The sequence below is a fragment of the Lithobates pipiens genome, unplaced genomic scaffold (genome assembly GCF_037356315.1).
Source record: "Lithobates pipiens isolate NorthernLeopardFrog02 unplaced genomic scaffold, aLitPip1_a1.2 Scaffold_22, whole genome shotgun sequence".
In the NCBI taxonomy this organism is placed as follows: Eukaryota; Metazoa; Chordata; class Amphibia; order Anura; family Ranidae; genus Lithobates; species Lithobates pipiens.
Window position 1 is genome coordinate 243724327 of NW_027507784.1, and position 14722 is coordinate 243739048.

Consider the following 14722-nt stretch of genomic DNA (forward strand, 5'->3'; position numbering starts at 1 on the left):
CTGTATAAATGTCAATGGTCCCAAAATAGTGTGAAGAGTGTTCTATCTCTCCACCGCAATGTCACAGTCCCATAAAAATCACAGATTGCTGCCATTACTAGTAAAAAAAAAAATGCCAAAAATGTATCAGCTATTTTGTAGACGTTATTACTTTTGCGCAAACCATTCAATATACGCTTATTGCGATTTTTTTTTTTTTTATCAAAAATATGTAGAAGATAACATATCATTGTGGTGGACAGATCGGACACATTTGACACTTTTTTGGGAACAGTGACATTTATACAGCGATCAATGCTAAAAATAGCCACTACTTACTGTATAAATGTCACGGACAGGGAAGAGGTTAACACTAGGGGCGATCAGGGAGTTAAGTTTTCCCCAGGGAGGTGTTTCTAACTGTGGGAGCAGTGTAGTGACTGGAGGAGGAGACAGATCACTGTTCCTAATTACTAGGAACAGCAGATCTGTCTCTCCTCCCCTGACTGAGCGGGGATCTGTCTGTTTACATTGACAGATCCCTGTTCTGTCTCTCTCAGAAGCGATCGAGGGTAGCCGGCGGACATCGCCGCCTAGAGGTCTTAAAGCAGTCAATGTACTGATGTCGATTCGCCCAGGAGAGAAAACTTGTTGCAGTACAACTGGTCGTTAAGTGGTTAATTATTCATACTCGGAATGGTCAAAGGTTATTAGTGGTGTACCCCAAGGTTCAGTGTTGGGAGCCTTACATTTTAATATATTTATAAAATAATATGCGGTCTGGGATTAAAAGTACCATTTCAGTCTTTGCAGATGCAGTGGAATAACATTTTTACAATTTACAAGCCAACCTCAAGGCACTGTTTAATTTGGCAAATGAGGTTTGAAGGCTAAGAATATGCATGCATCGTACCAGGGACAAAAAATAGGCCCAGGCATTTTAGACTGAGCAGCCCGGGGGGGGGGGGGGGGGGGCGGCGCTTCGTGGGGGCGGTTGATGCTGGGATGTGGGGTTCCAGAGCCATTACAGACCCCTACACAACAGAACCCCCCTCACATTACAGGCCCCCCTACATTACAGGACCCCCTACAATACAGACCCCCTACATTACAGACCCACCTACACTACAGAACCCTCTACATTACAGACCCCCCTACACTACAGAGCGCCCCTTACAATACACACCCCCTACAATACAGAACCCCCTACATTACAGACCCCCTACATTACAGACCCCCTACAATACAGACCCCCCTACATTACAGACCCCCCTACACAACAGAACTCTCCCCTCACATTACAGAACCCCCCTACATTACAGGCCCCCCTACAATACAGAACCCCCTACAATACAGACCCCCTACATTACAGAACCCCCCTACATTACAGAACCCCCTACAATACACAACCCCCCTACAATACACAACCCCCTACACTACAGAACGCCCCATACAATACAGACCCCCCTACAATACAGAATCCCCCTACATTACAGACACCCCTAACATTACAGACCCCCTACACTACAGACCCCCTACAATACAGAACCCCCTACACTACAGAACCCCCTACACTACAGACCCCCCTACATTACAGACCCCCCTACATTACATACCCCCCTACACTACAGAACCCCCCTACATTACAGACCCCCCACACTACAGAACGCCCCCTACAATACAGACCCCCCACACTACAGAACGCCCCCTACACTACAGAACTCCCCCTACACTACAGACCCCCCTACATTACAGAACCCCCCCCTTCATTACAGACCCCCCTACTTTACAGACCCCCCCACATTACAGAACCCCCCCCCCCTACATTTCAGACCTCCCCTTCAGACCCATAATGTACCTGAGTCTCAGGTCCTGAGATCAGCACAGGACTGCATGTCGAGTTCCCTCTGCCTGTGTAGACATAAAGGAGGAGGGGTAGGGGGAGGCAGCTTCACTCTGCTTGGCTGTGTGAGACACACACACTTTAAGGATAGCTGGGCTACCTCCAGGCCCACCTGCCCCCTACAGTATCTATCCATTAGAATGCATGTGCTTCCACTGTGGAGACTCTCATAAATTTACAGAAGTTAGGACTACAGGTAATACAGGGTGCTGTGAAGTGGCCTTGCAGATTAAGCATGCATTTGCAAATGTGTGCTAACTAAACCCCTGTTTTTAACGCATACTGTAGACAGATTAAAGCTGGCCATACACCTATAGATTATCTGCAATTTTTCTATGGTTAGATGGAAAAAGTGCAACAGATTTCTCCATGTTCGCTAAACTGTGTGGATGGAGGAATCTTTCACTTTTTCCATCTAACCATAGAAAATCTGCAAATAATCTATAGGTGTATGGCCAACTTCATTAGTTTGTTAAGCGGACTGGTTGGTGAGTTAAGCTGGGATTTTTTATCTTGCGTGTTTTGGTAGATTATAAACTTAATAATGCCATGCAATGCCAAGCTGCGGTTTCCAAATTGAGCTAAATTCTTTCTTGTATTAATAGAGGTATAGACTCCAGGGAGAGATATAATTTGCCCCTGTACAAATCATTAGTAAGATCTCTGGCATATCTGGAATATGCAGTTCAGTTTTGGGCACCAAATCACAGGAAGGAGAAAGTGCAAATAAGAGCAGCCAAACTGATAAGAGGCCTGGAGGAGCTCAGCTATAAGGAAAGATTAGAGAAACTAAATGTGAAGTGGAGTTTAAGGAGGGATATGATCAACATATATGAATACATAAATGGTCCATACAGTAAACTTGGTGTTTAGTTATTCACTTTAAGGTCATCACAAAGGATAAGGGGGCACTCTTTATGTTTTGTGGGTATAGGTTGTATATAAGATTGTATTTTTCCCCCCCTTTTATTGGTTGAAGTAGATGGTCTTTTTTTAGCCAGACTAACTATGTAAGATATGGAGTTACAAAGTACAGTTTAGGATATTCTGGATGTTAAAATGACCAAAGAGGATGTTCAAAGAGAATTTCTGTGGGATATAGACTGGAGAATACATGTATATGTGTTGTAAGGTATATAATCTTAAACAGGTTTTTGGCTTACATTGCGTTAGGTCGGAGAGCATCCAACCTGTGATATTTTCCTTGAAGGACAAAATTACCAGGTTTATATTATTTTATATGTGATGGTTAAGGTAAAGCTCTTTATTATTGCCCCAAAATAACATTTAGTGGAAATCTGTATGTTGCTGTATGTTGCAGTTTGCTGGCAGCTAGATGTGGCTGGCATCATCTGTTGGAAAAATAATAGTTTTATCCAAATTGCCTTTAAAACTAAGGAGTGTGCCAAATTATTATTATTATGGAGAGCAGATTTTAACCATTTCAGCCTCGGAAGGATTTGCCCCCTTCCTGACCAGAGCACTTTTTGCGATACGGCACTGCATTGCTTTAACTGACAATTGCGCTGTCGTACACATTGCACCCAAGCAAAATTGATGTCCTTTTTTCCCCACAAATAGAGCTTTCTTTTGGTGGTATTTGATCATCTCTGGGGTTTTCATTTTTTGCACTATAAACAAAAAAAGAGCGACAATTTTGAAGTTTTTTTTTACTTTTTGCTATAATAAATATCCCCAAAAAATGTATAAAAAAACGAATTTCTTTCTCAGTTTAGGCCAATAGGTATTCTTCTACATATTTTTGGTAAAAAAAAATCGCAATAAGCATATATTGATTGGTTTGCACAAAAGTTATAGCAAAAAGAGGGGAAAAACTGCGCTACGGGAAAAAGAAGCAAATAGTGTTGAACGGAAGCTGCAATTCAAATATATACCAAAAATATATCAAACAAAAATAGAAAAAAGAAGAACTGCGCTAGCCACAAGATACCCAATGTGATTAGGGTATATGAAAGTATCAGACCCACACTGTGGGTCTTAGTATCTAGTGTGTTAATATTGTGAATTCCCCAAACTCAATATATGTGCATCAAACTCTGTGCATAAACCCCTAAACCATAAAGATAAGAATATAAAGAATATATATTTGCTATTAGGCATAAATGACCTATCGAAAAAATTTTGAGTCTAGCTGCTATTTATTGTATGTTTCAGAGCAGGTGGAGAGCAAAACTGCATTCTCTTCTCACTCCTTCCTAAGCAACAACTATACCCCTGAATTAAAGTCATTTGGTTTTACACTATCTGGAGCCTATGTTTTCCCTTATGTGACACCACGTCGTGTTGGGAGTGAGTAACAGCCATAACCCCATCGTGTGGAAGATTCGTGACCATCTGAGGAGGAGGCGCTATCCGGACACCCTTTTGACTACTACTGCTTGTGGTGACCCTCTGTAACGGGGGGTCGTCTGGATCTGGTAAGGAGCTGATTCATTTATTTCGGTGATGGGATAAGCACACCACGTCTTTGGAGAAGATTTTCAATCCGTGCATTTGCAATTCAGTCGTTTGGAACTTTTCTTTATTGCCGTACCTCATTTGAAATTTTTGTTTCACTGGTGTTCATTCACTATATGGACATTTATTTTTTATGTTTATTTTTTATTTAATTTTTCAAATTTTTTTGATATGTGACTGTATGGACATTATACAGAGTGTCTCTGAACGCAGATTTAGTATTTTTTCGATAGGTCATTTATGCCTAATAGCAAATATATATTCTTTATATTCTTATCTTTATGGTTTAGAGGTTTATGCACAGAGTTTGATGCACATATATTGAGTTTGGGGAATTCACAATATTAACACACTAGATACTAAGACCCACAGTGTGGGTCTGATACTTTCATATACCCTAATCACATTGGGTATCTTGTGGCTAGCGCAGTTCTTCTTTTTTCTACAAAAGTTATAGCGTCTACAAAATATTGGATAGATTTATCGCATTTTTATTATTATTATTTTTTATTAGTAATGGTGGTGATCTGCGATTTTTATCGTGACTACAGCATTATGGCGGACATATTTTGACACTATTTTGGGACCATTGTCATTTATATAGCGATCGTTGCTATAAAAAAGCACTGTTTACTGTGTAAATGACACTGGCAGGAAAGCGCTTAAACACTAGGGGGCAATCAAGGAGTTAAGTGTGTCCTAGGAAATGATTCTAACTGTAGGGGAGATTGTCTCACTAGAACATGACAGAGATCTCTGCTCCCGATGACAGGGAGCAGTAGATCTCTGTCATGTTGCTAGGAAGAACAGGGAAATGCCTTGTTTGCATCTCCCCATTCTGACACGATCGCAGGCACCCGGCGGACAACAAGTCGACAGGACCTGTGGGCACGCTCACGGAGTATGCGTCGGGCGTGTGCATGCCCACTATGCAGCAATTAAAAGGGGACATACCTGTATGCTCATCAGGGCCATCTTTAATACTGATTGGACCCTGGGCAAAACTTTTCTTGGGCCCCCCCCCCCCCCATGCAGTTTTGCTCTCCACCTGCTCTGAAACATACAATAAATAGCAGCTAGACTCAAAATCAGTTTACTGAATCAGATCGGGCATCTATTGCAATTGTTTGCTTAGGTTACAGTGTATCATTACTGCTCACTTGGGGTATATATACGAAAGGCAAATCCACTTTGCACAGCAAGTACACTTGGAAGTGCAGTAGCTCTAAATCTAAGGAGTAGATCTGAAATGAATGGAAGCTCTGCTGATTTTATCATCCAATCATGTGCAAGCTAAAATACTGTTTTTTATTTTCCTTGCATGTCCCCCTCAGATCTACAGCGACTTTACTTCCAAGTGCACTTCATCAAGTGGATTTTCTTTTAGTAAATAACCCCCACTGACTGATTGCTAGAGGTTACAGCACACATTATGGCTCACTGATTAGTTACTAGAGGTTACAGCACATGATTTCTGCTTGTTGATTGGTTGCTAGAGATTACTGTGGATATGACCTCAGGGGGCATGATATACATATCATGTCCACCGGCCACCGCTATTTATATATGAATGCCAGTAATTTACATGTAAACACAGGGTCTGCAGGTGAGTCATCTGTACACAACAATAGGGCAGAGCTGGGCAGCATTAGTAGACACAGCACAGGACCAAAACCTCAAGGGAAGAGAGAATTTAAACCAGGATAGTTGGCAAGTATGAGGCAGCTGCTTTGGGCCCCACAACAAAAACAGGGCCCAGGGAAGCTGCCCCTTTTGCCCTGCCTTAAAAAGGGCCCTGACGCCCATTTGCACAGCCACGCCATTGTGCCGACGTACATCATCACGTGCTGGTCAGCAAGGGATTAAAATGGGGTATTTAAAAAAAATAAGATACACCATGATTTTAGAGATAAGGCGAACGATCCCCTGTTCGGTTCATGGCAGAACTTTCGAACATTGCAAACGTTCGGAACTGAATAATTAATCCATTGAAGTCTATAGGACTCAAACTGGAAAAATCTAAAGTGCCCATTTTGAAGGCTTATATGCAAGTAATTGGGTATACAGTAGTTATGGGGGTCTGGGTACTGACCTGGGGGACATATATCATTGAAAAAAGTTTGTAAAAAATATAATACAGCTCTTACTGTGAGAAAACCTTTCCGTAATTTGAGATGAAATCTTTTTTCCTCTAGATGTAAAGAGTGTCCTTTGTGATGACCTTAAAGTGAATAACTCAACACCAAGTTCACTATATGGACCACTTATGTATTTGTACATGTTGATCATATCCCCCTTGATCTCCTCTTCTCAAGAGAGAATAAATTGAGTTCCTCTAATCATTCCTCGTGCCTTTCATCAGTTTGGTTGCCCTTCTCTGCACTTTCTCCAGTTCCCTGATATCCTTTTTGAGAACTGGTAACCAAAACTGAACTGCACATTCCAGATGAAGTTTTACTAATGATTTCTACAGGGGAAAAATTATATCTCGCTTTCTGGAGTCCATACCTCTCTTAATAAAAGAAAGTACTTTGCTGACTGTGGAAACTGCAGCTTGGCATTGCATGCTATTATTGAGCTTATGATCTACCAAAATCCACTGCATAGCTTGATATAATTTGCAAAGACAGAAATGGCACTTTTAATCCCAGACCCTATATCATTTATAAAGCTATTAAAAAGTAAGGGTCCCAATACTGAACCTTGGAGTACACCACTGATAACATTAAACCATTCAGAGTAAGAATCATTAACCACTTATCTCTAAATTAGTTTTTTTAGCCAGTTTTCTATCCATTTACAAATTGATCTTTCCAAACCTACAAGTAGACTTTACCTTACACATCAGTTGTGTGTGGGGAAGTGTGTCAAATGCTTTTGCAAAATCCAAGTATACCACGTCCACAGCCAACCCTCTGTCCAAGGTTTTACCTACCTCCTCATAAAAAGAAATCTGGTTTGTTTGACAACATCTGACTTGCATGAATCCATGCTATCTGTTGCTTAATTTTTTTTTTCCAGCAATAACTCCTCTATGTGGTCTTTTATTAAACTCTCCAATATCTTCCTGACTATAGAAATGAAACTAACAGGTCTATAGTTACTTGGTAAAGACTTGTATCCCTTTTCAATCACCACATTGGCCCTACGCCAATCCAGTGGTACCATTCCAATCATTAATGAGTCCCTAGAAACAATGGCTTTGAAATGACAGAGCTAAATTATTTTAGGACCTGTGGGTGGTCCAAGTGCTTTATCCACCTTTATTCTGTCTAAATATTTCTGGACCATATCACTTTTGAGCCATTGTGGATTAATTGGGGCTGTGTCACTACCACCCCCATTATGAAAATTAGCTCCCACATGCTCCTTTGTATACACGGAGCTGAAGAAAGTATTTAATAAATTTGCCTTCTCTTTCTCCCTAGTCACCCACTCTAGATTATTTTGTAAAGGGCCTACATGCTCAGACCTGACCTTTTTACTGTTAATATATTTGAAGAATTTTTGGGGGTTTATCCTACTATCCTTTGTAATCTGCTGTTCGTTTAGAATTTTTGCATCCTTGATTTTCTTTTTACATATTCTGTTTTATTCTTTGTAGCTGTCAGAAACCATGAAACAGACAGAGACAGAAGTACAATCAAATCACACTCGTTTATTAATAAAAATAAAAAGGTAAATAGAAAAAAGCGTCGTCAAGCATAGCCAGAGTCCAGTAGCCAGATAGGGTAGTCAGCCAGTCCAAAGTTCATTAACCAGATCAGGAAATCAGCCAGGTCCGAAGTCAGGGATCCAAGGAGAGCAACTGCAAGCAGGATAAGAAGCCAGGAGGGGTGTCAGTAAGCTAGTCTTGAAACAAACAGCAGGAGATGGTTCCTTGTGATGTGACCAATGTGAAGGCAAAGCAAAAGTGAGATGGAAGGCTTTAAATAGGCAGGTCAGACGAGCATCATCGGGAACAGCTGGTAACTGTGGAAAGAGAAGAGAGCTGGCAATTAGCCTACAGCTGAGCGGCCAGCCCAGAGGAGGAAGGGCTAAGTCAGCCCTGACAGTAGCATTTACACAATGATATTGTTCCTTCATTTTTATATTTTTAAAAGTTATTTCCTTAATATTTATAGCCATTTTAACTTTGGCCATGAGCCACATAGGTTTTATTTTTAGCCTTTTAAATGTATTGCCCATGAGAATATACTTTGCAGTGAGTTTGCATACAGTCTTTTTGAAGAATTCCTATTTCTGTTCTGTGTCAATTGATGCCAATATTCCCTCCCAGTCTAAGTCTTGGAGAGCAGCCCTCATCCTTGGAAAATTTGCTCTCTTACAGTTAGGTGTTTTTTATCTTTCCTGTGTTTTTTTGCTTACAGCTAACATTAAATGAAATCATGTTATGGTCACTGCTACCCTGATGTTCTTTTTTTAATATAGGTAATAAGCTCTGTATGGTTTTAGAGAACCAGGTCCAGCAGAGCATCATTCCTAGTTGGGGCCTCAATGAACTGGACAATAAAATTGTCTTGTTATAGGTTTATAAATTTATGCCCTTTATCTGTCCCAGCAGTGCCATTGCTCCAGTCAATTTCTGGGTAGTTAAAATCCCCCATTATTATGACTGCCCCAGCCCTTGCAGCCCTTTCCATCTGTGCAAGGAGCTGGGTGTCCACCTCCTCATTAACACTGGGAGATCTATAACAAACTCCAATTATAACCTTTGTAGTATGCACACCAATGTACAGTTGTCAGGGCTGGCTTAGCCCTTCCTTCTCTGTGCTGACTGCTCAGCTGTCGGCTAATTGCCAGCTCTCTTCTCTCTCTTCAGTTACCAGCTGTTCCCGATGAGGCTCTTCTGGCCTGCTCATATAAAGTTTCATAGTTTCTAAGGTTGAATAAAGACATCAGTCCATCCAGTTCAACCTGAGTGTCTACAATTGTTCCTATCCATGTACAATGCACACTCACATTGGTCCCTACCCTCAAGTAGCCCACAATACAAGGTCCCCACTCCCTATACTAGGGCCAATTTTGGACAGAAGCCAATTAGCCTACCTGCATGTCCTGGGAATGTGGGGGGAAACCCACGCAGGCACAGGGAGAACATGCAAACTCCAGGCAGGTAGTGTTGTGGTTGGGATTTGAACCAGTGACCCTTCTTACTGCTAGGTGAGAGTGCTAACCACTACACCACTGTGCCGCCCTGCACCACTGAGTCTTCCAGCACATTTCTCTTTTGCCTTCACGTTTGGTCACATCACTAGGAACCATCTCCTGCTGTTGTTTCAAGACTGGCTTGCTACATCCCTCCTGGCTTCCATCCTGCTTGCAGTTGTTCTCCCTGGATCCCTGACTTCTGGACTGGCTGATTACCCGATTTGGTTTATGAACTTTGGACTGGCTGACTACCCGATCTGGCTATTGGACTCTGGCTTGCTTGACTATGCTTCTTCATATTTACCTTTTTATTTTTATTAATAAACAAGTGTGATTTGATTGTACTTCTGTCTCTGTTTCATGGTTCCTGACACCAGTTCCACCCATAATGCTGCAGACTCATCACACTCTCCATCATGTAGGTCCTTTTTAACACACACTTTGAGATTACTTCTCACATAGAGACAGACACCACGACGCCCCCTCCTTTTTACCCTGTCTTTCCAAAAGAGAGCATAGCCAGGAATATTAATAGCCCAGTCATGAGAAGAATGAAGCCAAGATTCAGCAATACCAATTAGATCATAGTTCCCCTCATGCACCAGAGCTTCCAACTCATCTATTTTGCTTGGCAGACTTCTGGCATTGGTGAACAAACACTTTAATTCATTGTCACACTGATGCTTAAAGTGAAACCATAAAAGAAGAAAAAAACAGTAAAAATATAGTGGCGGGAGGTTCCTCTTGTCTGCCTGTAATGTGGCATATCTGTACCATGTATAGAGCCTGCTGCAGCAATAATGACATTTATAAAGCCAGTCTGTATAATGAGACGACAATTTTGTGCACTAGGAACAAGATTAGAGATTTTTTTGAATACATTTTGGTGTCTCTTTTTCAGAGCTTGGATAGAAGTAACGGGTTCGGAAAAATTGGGCTTTGGGTGTCGGTGGTGCCTTCACACCGTAACCCTATAGAGGTACTCTTGATGAAAACAAGAAATTGTCTTGCTGTCAAAAATTGAAGCGATATGCACCTGTCAAACAGGTGTATAAAAATTGAGCTTTGAGTGTTGTAGTGCCTTCACACCATAACCCTTTAGAGATATTTTTGATGAAAGCAAGAATTGGCCCTGCTTTCAAAAATTGCAATGATATGCACCTGTCAAAAAAGAGCAGAAAAATTGGTCTTTGGGGACAGTGGTGCCTTCACACCATAACCCTATAGGGGTACTCTTCATGAAAGCATAAATTGGCCTTGCTGTCAAAAATTTTAATGATATACACCTGTGAAATAGGTGGGGAAAAAAAATTGGTCCTTGGGTATTAATTGTGCTCATGAAACCTACACCAAAAATTTTTTTCCAGATGAATTCAACACCCATAAAGCTAGACAGCCTAGGCAGTATTTCAGAGATCCCAGATCCAGAAAGTACTTAAAGTGGAGGGCCACCCTGAAAAAAAAAAAAAAAAAATTACAAAAATCTATGAAAAACATTTTTTTTTTACTTACCAGAAATGCCTGTTGCTAGGCACATAATCCTAATCTTCCTCTTCCTCCTCCGCGGAGATGTTCTTTCTTCTCTCCTCGTCGCGTTGTCTTCTGGGTAATGGGTCGCGCTGTGTTCTGGGAACTGTGTGTTCCAGAACACAGCGCGTCCCATTCACAAAGCGCTGCGCGACTCGCGCATGCGCAGTAGGAAACGGGCAGTGAAGCCATAAGGCTCCACTGCCTGTTTCCCTTAGAAGGAATGGCGGCGCCGGGACCCGAGAGCCGAGGGGCGGCCGACATCGCAGGCGCCCTGGACAGGTAAGTGTGCTTATTAAGTCAGCAGCTGAAGTGTTTGCAGCTGACTTTTAATTATTTTTTTTTAAACGGCCCTCCTCTTTAATCAGCGACATCGGCATCAGGGGCTTGATAGCTGCTGCTAATCCAGGACTGATTCATTCTTAAAAATGTCAGCCAGTCCACAGAGTATTTGGACAGACGGACAAAACTTCCAGCAGCACTGAATGGCCATTCGGAAAGCATAGTTACATAGTAAGTCAGGTTAAAAAAGAGACACATCTAGTTCAACCAATAAAAAAAAACAAAAAACAAAAAAAAAAAACAATATATATATATATATATATATATATATACATATATATATATATATATATATATATATATATATATATCAATCATACAATCCCATATACACAATCATATACCCACAGTTGATCCAAAGGAAGGCAAAAAACCCCAGCAAAACATGATTCAATTTGCTACAGCAGGGGAAAAAATGCCTTCCTGATGCCCAAGAGGCAATCGGATATTTCCTGGATCAACTTCACTTATAAATGTTAGCACCCAATTATATTATATACATTTAGGAAATAATCCAGGCCTTTCTTAAAGCAATCTACTGAGCTGGCCAGAACCACCTCTGGAGGGAGTCTATTCCACATTTTCACAGCTCTTACTGTGAAAAAACCTTTCCGTATTTGGAGATGAAATCTCTTTTCCTCTAGGAGTAAAGAGTGCCCTTTGTCCTCTGTGTTGACCTAAACCACTTGCTTACTGGGCACTCAAACCCCCTTCCTGTCCAGGCCAATTTTCAGTTTTCAGCCCTGTCACTCTTTAGCCTCATACACACGATCGGACTTCCAACGGACTGTACCGTGGATTTTGGTCAGAAGGGGCGTTGGCCGTGAACTTGGCATGCACACACGGCAGAACATTTTCAGCCAACTTTCACCAAATCACGTGGTTTTTCAGCTCTTTACCGCCACCCTTTGGGCTACTTCTGCTATTCTTGTCAGATTTTTTAGCATTGGTTCTGAGCATGTGCATTTGCACTTTGGACTTTAGCCCAACACTCACCTAGGGACAACTGCCTTAAGAAGGCACATGAGCTGCCATCACCGAGCCCAGTGGGATCAATGGAACACACAAAGCCACACTCCAGGCTCTCACCGTACAGCCTCATCTTCTACTTCTCCTTCTCCTCTCTCCTCACAATTGTCCTCCACTCCACCTTCCATCATGCCGTCCTCACGTTATTCTGGAAAAAGGCAGGCTTCCGTGGGCCAAATATTCGAGCGTAAAAAATTATGACGCCGGATAACTCTCTTGCCCAGCGGTTGACGGCTGGCTTGTCAGAACTGATAGCCCACCAACTACTGCCATATAAACTGGTGGACTCAGAGGCCTTTTGAAAATTTGTGGCCATTGGAACACCACAATGGAAGGTCCCAGGAAGGAAGTATTTCTCAGAGAAGGGCATCCCAGAGCTGTATGGCCATGTTCAGTGGCAAGTGAATGTATCTCTGGCACACAGTGTCAGTGCCAAGATACATCTGACCACAGACACGTGGTCTAGCAAACACGGCAGGGAAGGTATATAACTTTTACTGCCCACTGGGTGAACCTTCTGATGGCCGTCAAGCATGTAACCCATGGCACCCGTGTAGATTTGGTTTTACTGCCACAGATTGCATGCAAACCTGCCTCTTCTTCTCCTCCTCCTACTCCATCCTCCCTCTCCTCCTCGACTGACTCCTCCTTTTCCGCTGCTAGCGTCTCTTCCGCTGCGCCGCCTAAGATCCCCAGAACCTATTCGACATGCCAGGTGAGACGTTGCCATGCTGTGCTGCATCTGTTGTGCCTGGAAGCCAAGAGCCACACTGGCCCTGCACTCCTTTCAGCTTTGCGTTCACAGGCAGATCAGTGGCTAACACCACTCAATTTGACAGTTGGCAAAGTGGTGTGTGACAACAGTGACAATCTGCTTAGCGCATTGAAACAGGGCAAAATTACACACGTGCCATGCATGGCATATGTCTTAAACTTGGTCGTGCAGCGATTTGTTGTCAAATACCCTGGGGTCAAGGACATCTTGCGGCAGGCAAGGAAAACCTCACCCCATTTCAGAAGATCTTACACGGCCATGGCTCGCCTTGCTGACATTCAGTGGTGACACAATCTGCCGGTCAGACGTCTTACTTGCGATTGCCCGACGCGATGGAACTCAACCTTCTATATGCTTGATAGGCTACTCCAGCAGAAACGTGCAGTTAATGACTGTACGAACTCTGCGGCAGAACAGGTTCTGGGAGCTTGGTTTTGTTTTCACCGCGCCAGTGGCTGCTCATGTGCGATGCATGCAGACTTCTGCGGGCCATTTGATGAGATCATTCCCAAATAAGCTGCGCTATACTGATCCGATAAATGCTATGTGAAGCAAATGAGTGAATAAATAAAGCATGAAATCAAAAAATATTAACAAAGTGCAGACAGGGAAATGCATATACTAATGTTCAAATATTAGTCCATCATCCCATCAACAAAAAATGTTTTGCTTGTAATCTCCAATGTGTTTTAAACACACCACACCGATATAGGAAAAGTGTCATCAGAGTTTGCAGGAAAAAAGAGGACTTCCACCACCAACACTACTGCCGCTTACCAGCTACACTGATCCCATCTCAGAGACCAGATATCGCCAAATCAAAAACGCTTCCTCTGAGTCAGAACTGCATGGAGGGTGTATCCTCTTTAAGCGCTTGGTTCAAATGGTTAGAAGAATCCTACGGCCACACCGCTTATTCCAATGGTTAGAAAAATCCTACGGCCACACCGCTCATTGCCCAGCACATATAATAACGAAAGGAATCGCCATAGTGTGATATAGTCACGAAATTTAATATAATAAAAAAGATTGCACTTACATCAAGTAGAAAAAACTTTGCTTTGTAAAACAAACAAATTCGCCGGCCGGCTTAGTAACGCTGCCCGTCGCTTCCGGGTCCAGCGTAGATCGCGGTGACGTCAGTACGTCGCTCCTCCCTACGCCGTTTCGTTATAGGTAACGTCTTCCAGGGGCACGTGGAAGATGTTACCTGTAACGAAACGGCGTAGGGAGGAGCGACGTACTGACGTCACCGCGATCTACGCTGGACCCGGAAGCGACGGGCAGCGTTACTAAGCCGGCCGGCGAATTTGTTTGTTTTACAAAGCAAAGTTTTTTCTACTTGATGTAAGTGCAATCTTTTTTATTATATTAAATTTCGTGACTATATCACACTATGGCGATTCCTTTCGTTATTATATGTGCTGGGCAATGAGCGGTGTGGCCGTAGGATTTTTCTAACCATTGGAATAAGCGGTGTGGCCGTAGGATTCTTCTAACCATTTGAACCAAGCGCTTAAAGAGGATACACCCTCCAT